Source organism: Diospyros lotus, chromosome 4 (assembly GCF_014633365.1).
Source record: "Diospyros lotus cultivar Yz01 chromosome 4, ASM1463336v1, whole genome shotgun sequence".
Taxonomy (NCBI): Eukaryota; Viridiplantae; Streptophyta; class Magnoliopsida; order Ericales; family Ebenaceae; genus Diospyros; species Diospyros lotus.
The window spans coordinates 2,294,498-2,301,488 of record NC_068341.1 but is presented as its reverse complement, the minus strand read 5'-3'; positions in this window follow the sequence as shown (position 1 = coordinate 2,301,488).

Sequence of the window (6,991 nt, the reverse complement as noted above, 5' to 3'; positions counted from 1 at the left end):
TTGAGACTTGTTCATTGTCTTGCCTCAACTGAACGGCGCTAATTTAGGGTGACCCTAAATAACGCCTAGCCTTTGCTACATTCCATTTTCATGGCAATTATCGCTTATCATGGTTGGCATTATTTTGCATTGTTCTTTTTAATTAATTTGGGCACCTCAGTGCTTGTTTTCATTTTCATGCATGAACTCTAATATCAATATATATACATATATATTGTCTAGGTATTGACTGTTATCAGATGAGGTTATGTTGTATAGAGATGATCTTTATGTGGCTTAAGTAAAATGAACTCAAATGCTGGACCGTGTGACAAATAATCTATTACCACTACCACCAATTAAATATTTAGGTTTGCCTCCTAGGCCTATAGATAAAGATCTTTCATGCTGATGTAAGGAAGCATGAATGGTTAAGTAAAAAAAGGACTGGACTTGAACTCTTCTTTTGATGCAATGAAATGTGCTATATATATATATATATATTAATCAGTTTTGGCTATGATGAATACACTTTAATATTTGTATGGCTAATTTATCAGGTGCCTTTGTAGCTGGGGCGTCTATACTGAAGTCTTGATCCTTGCCAATTAATATTGATATCAGATATATATTTTTAAAGCCTTGATGGTCACATGCATGCATGGAGGCATCTTTCAACAATTACTTAATTAATGCACGGTTCTTTAATTTTCTTCTTCCATTGGCTAGAGATTCTAATAACCTCCGATCCCTTATTTGCCTTATTAAAACGCGGGAAATCTCTCACAGCAGTGGTTGTATACATACAGTTCTTATGATAAGGACTAGTTTCTCTCTCTCAAGTAGGTCAAGTTTAATTGATGCATATATCTCTTAGCTTCAGGAGCAATAATCAAGTACTAATAGATGAATCATTCCTAATTAGACTTTATTTAAAATCTAAGTTAATAAAATTGCTTTTCATTGATATTCTTCTCTTCTCCAAGAGATGCCATAATGCTTCTCATCTTCATGAAACCCACTACATAGCTTGTAGGGTGTGCCATAGAGAACAGCCAAAAACTTGTGATTAATTGAAGACTTGTTCTCAAGTTTCTAACTTTCTCGCAATGCCACTCTGGCTTTGTATTTGAAAAATTATTCTTGTAGCTCTAGCTGAGAAGCAACTGTCTAATTGCATTATCTATACTGAAATCACTTGAATTCTTGTCATCTTTGATATATAGGCTTATTTATTGCATCGAGGTCTTCAATTATTAGAAGAATTAATTGCAATGAAAAGCTGATGTTCTTATAAACTTTCAGGAATCAAATGTCCTGATTATCCGAATTTAGCCCTTTTTTGTATCTGAATCTAATGTCCTGATTGTCTAAATTTAGCTAGTCCTCTCATTACTTTGTGATTAGTTTTTAGCCTTATGATACACACACACACACACACACACACACACGTGTATGTGTATATATATATATATATGGTGCATATGTGAATACAATAATGGTATTGAAAATGACATTTCGAGGCTTCTTTTTTTCCCAGTATAGCCATTTTGTTCAAATATATATGGTTGATGATGCATGTTTGTAAGAGCAGAGTTCTCGAAGTCTGTGAACGTAATTCACTGATCAAGAAAGAAAGAAATAGGCATGCTTGGCGCATATAGTATACAACTTATAGTTTGAGAAAACAATATTATTAGCAATGTGTAATTAGAGAAAAAAAATCTGAATTGAAGAGAAAAATATTTAATAGCATGCATTTATATGAAGAGAAAATATTCTTTGAGAGGGTTATAAGTTGCTGCATCACTTGGAAGGCATACTTGTGCAAATTCAAGAAAAATAATCTGAGTTGCCCTAGAAGATTTTTTTATTCTTTATTTTTTTTTTTGTTTACTGTATAATTTTGTGAATGTCAAAATATTATATACAAATAGCACCACGAATAAAATATATATGGTACAGTAATATGTAGAACCCAAAATATTGAAATTGGTTTTATGTATATGTAAACCCTAACACTTTCTATATATATATATATATTGTCTTAAACAAATGAAAATATGTGAATTAATCTTGGTTGGACAAATCTTTATTGTATGGCTGTTGGTAAAGCGTAATGCATCCTCATCAGCAAAGATCACTTTCCTATTCTTTTTTATTATTCTCATTATACTACAGTAAGTTGAAAATATAGCTACAATCAGACTATACGTCACAATAATTAAATTAGAATTAGAAGAGAGGACATGCAATCTGTTCTTCTTGACTTAATCTCTCTCCTCTTCTAATAGATTCAATTAATAATTTTAGTGAAAAATCAATTTTGTCACTGTAAATTGATATATATAGCATTAAAAGGAAGTAACATGTTACATTTTCAGCAAATTATTTATTACTTCTTGTTGATATGATGTTCGAGTTTACTTTGCCCCATGAATTGGCCTAGGGTTTATCCCCTTTGGGTTCTTTGGATTGATTATCCTTTTGTTTACTGTAATGACTTTGCTGAGCCCATGAATTGGCTTAGGGTTTATCCCCCTTGGGTCTTGTTATATTTTTTTTATTTTTAATTTACTTTACTAAATACTAGGATCTGCAAAGTGAAATTGTAAGATAAAGATTAGATATGAGTTATGTTGGGTATTTAAGTTTTTCTTTTATTGCTAATTCAAAGGACATATAAAATTAGAACTTATAATATTTGATTTTCTAAGTTAATTAGGTCTATGGTTTAACCATATTTAAATTCTTGGGACTATTGAAGTAGAACTTGTCTCGATACATAGACCTCTCGTGGGTGAGTTGAGTTTGACCTTGTGAATGGTTGTGCAATTTACTCACTAGTAAAAAAAAAAAAAAATCCTAACTTTTTCTTTAATAATTTGAGTAATTTGCAATAAATATTCATAAGATTTGACTCGATTGTAGTAACATACCTAATATTTTCAAGATAGTAACATACCTCCTCTCTAATTAGGAAATTGACTAATATGACCATTTAACCTTTCTTTTTTCTCTAATTTATTTTTCTCCATTTTATTTTAAAAATATATATATACTAGTATAGGCCGACAATCATCACCAATTACCAACCACCTCTAGTGTAATCGAACCCCAATCTAGCTATTTCAAACCCTAGCTAAAAAAATGATGGGTTCCAAAATGTAGTTATTTGCACTATATATAGATCAAAATGTAGTGATTTATATCTATCATAGCTAATAATTAATGTGGTCGTAGATAATTTTCAAAACCTAATTATGCACACATATAATATGTGTGCATCTACATCTATATACGTGGAAGGATGTAACATATGAATTTAATTCATGTATAATTTTAAAATTATTAAATAAAATAATTTGGAGATAATTTTTTTTGTTACTTAAATATGACGATAATATTTTTGTAATTATAATAGATTACTATATGGCATATTTTCCTCATCTCTCATGTAAATCATAATAAATCATTGTGTTTGATAAAATTAAACTCATAACTAAATCGATCTTTATAAAATCCATAAAATTGGGTCATACGGAAGCAATCCAACCTCATAAAAATCGATTTGATTCAATTACATTCTCAACTCTAATTATATATAATAATCTCTTAAATTTAAATTTTTATTATAAAATATTAAAAAAATAATATATATCAATGCTCAGGAAATAATTAATTTGCACCTAATAAACTATATAGTAATTAGAAATTTGTTTCATAACAAACAACTACAAAATTCACAAAATATACCAAATAACATTGAATCATTATATATTTATATTATACATTTTTAATTTATTTATATATATCGATCAATTCTAGTCGATGGGGTCCACCTACCCAAAAGCTTAGATTTAAAATCAAACCAATCTCTCACATGTCCAGTTTTTCTAGAACGGTTCAAATTGCCCCTAAACTTTTACCCTTTTGCCCTATATTTACTCTAAATTTTTTAAAATATTTCATTTTGTCCCCAAAATGATAATTATTGATTCATTTATCCCTAAAACTCGAGTTCTCCTGCTCAAATTTACCCACAAATTAAATCATTTGAAAATTTTAAGTGAATTTAAGAAGAAAAAATATTAAAGATTGAATTGACCAAAATTAATTAATTAATTTGATTTTCAAAATTTCTAAATTGGGGTGTCGGAATTTGGCAATATTTTCTACGAAGTCATGAATTTATGGAAGACTAAAAGGGGAGCCGTCGCTGTCAATAACTTTCGGAGAGAATCTAAAAACGTGCAAACAAATTTTCCGAAAACAAGAGCATACGAGAATTCCCCCAAATGGGTCCCACAAACGACGCTTCTTTTCTGATTTGACATAAAGTTCAGAGGCTGGGCCCCGATCGCTCCCACCTGGCCCATCCCACGTGCTCCTGTCCCCAGTGTCGGCCCATTTGCCCCGAGTGCCTCCACTTGACCACGTCCAAATCGTTTGCCACCTGGTGCCATCTCCTCCGTCCAACCTAATCCACTGTCGCCGTACACCTGCCTTGTCAGTTGTCAGTCTCTTCCTCCGTCCAACCCACTGATCTGTTAGTTCCTCAATATCTTACTCGCGTGCCGTCTAATTCGCGGGATAAGATGACGATAAATATGGAATTAATAATGAGACAATATAGTAATAAAATTATATAATATTATATTTTATTTAGAATGTGAAAGCGAAATTTATATTTTTGTCTTATATTTTTATTGATTTTCTTATAATTATTTAATTTTTTATTTTAATTACACTATTATATTTATATTTTAAAATTAATTTAACTATTATACTTTAACATTTTTTATGTATTAATTTAATTTTTTTATTATTTCAATTAAATCTACAAATTTGTATTTTTTAAATAATTTAATTCATATATTTTGACTAATAAAAAAATAAATTAACTTATCTCACTTTTTTGTTATTTTTATTATATTTTTATATTCGTATTTTGATTATAAGAATTAAATTAATTTAAAAATATAAATATAAAGGTATAATAGAAATAATGAAAAATTTTAGTTGGTATAAAAAAAATCAAAATATAGATGTTAAATTGATTCAAAAATACAGATTTAATGATATAATTAAAATATCATAAAATTTAAATAATCACACACAAAAAAATAAAAATATAAAAATAAAAATATGAATTTGATATGAGAAGGTTTTGGAGTTATTCTATTACTTATTTGGTACCATAAGTGATAATTTTTTAATTATAATAAAAATTTACCTAAATACCCTTATTTTATTATCGACACCTAAACAGCTACTAATGTGTAGACATGGGTATTTTAGTTCGAACAGTAATTTTCTTGGTTAGGACAAATTAATCCAGGGAGAACAGTGGGATTAATTTATTTCATGCCTAGGGATTAAAGCAATCTTATAACTAATTTATCCCAAATTATTGAGTTACCAAACAAGACTCTACGAAGATTCTTTGAATAAATTAATTTAATTTTACCAACCAAAATGGAGGTTAATTTTCTTACTTTATTAACTTTTGACTTTAAAATAAGAAAATTTAAGGATAATAAGAAAATTTAAGGATATATTATGGCTAAATCTATATTTTTGTCCATATACTTTTATTTTTTTTTAAGTCACTCGAAATTCTCATTATTTCAATTACATATTTAAATTTATATTTTCAAGTCAATTTAATTCATGTACTTTAATATTTTTTTTATATAACAATTTAAACTTTTTATTATTTCGATTATATCTTTGATATTTTTAAATCAATTTAACTCTTATAGTTTAACGTAAATAAAATATAATGTATATATATATATTTTTTTTTTACATATAAAAGTACATGAACTATATTGACTTGAAAATATAGGTTTAGCGGTATAATAGAAATAATAAAAAATTTAGATAATTATAAATTAATTAAAAAATCAATTTTAATAATATCATTAAAATAATAAAAAATTGTATAAGTACAAAAAAGAAATGTGAAAGTTCAGGGCACAAAAATACAATTTCATCCTATATTGTTTCCATTATGTTGGGTTAGCTGAAGCCGAGATATATGGTTTGGCCCAGAGCCTCATTTTTGGGCTTTCATAATTTCGTCCTGTGTCCTTACTTGGGCCTACCCTCCGGCCCAAATAAGGACGACAAACTACAGCCCACTTTCATGTAGCGTCCCAAGGTTCAGATCCGCCTCCACGCTCAATGGAATTAAGGCACGCACTTACTGGGAGATCTCGGCTTCGAGCCGTGAATCGTTGTTATCTTACTTAAGCTTTGTGATTTATTATTAAATTATATTAAAAGATATCGTATTTTATTATTTATTTATTTACTTAGAGTGCTTGAGTTTCGTCTGAATAATCTCTACGGACAGGTGGCATTCCCCCTTGACGCACCGTCGAGTAAATATGAATACAAATACAGTCTATACACAATCAAAACTAGACATTCAATACAACTCATGCGAAACTTGTTGCCTTATTATTGCCTTCCAGCAATAAATATATCTTTCAAGTTGACACATTGATTCAAAACCTAATACTTAATGTGAAACTTCAGTACTTTACTACTATACTATGCTCATAGGGGCAAATATCATAATTTCCTTGTTAATAATAGGAGTGTTCAATCGGTGAGACTAGACTGTCTAAATCGTATAAAGGCCAGATGGTCCGTATTGACATTTTTCAATTATATTCTTGTATTTGAATTTTTAAATTACTCTAATCACTTTATTTTTATATTTTTTTGTGTTAATTCAAATTTTTTATTATTTCAATTATATTTAAATGATAAGAAATAAAATATTATTTCGATGGTTAAATGTAACACTTATAATGATATTATGCATTAAGTATATAGTAAATCAATAATACTCTTCAACACTTAAAAAGGATACTTAGTGTGTGATACTATTAAATTAGTATATTTTATTATATAATTAATTAATATAATTATATAATCATATATCAATAAAAAAATATTACATCAAATATCACTCCTAACTATCAAAATAACATTTTGA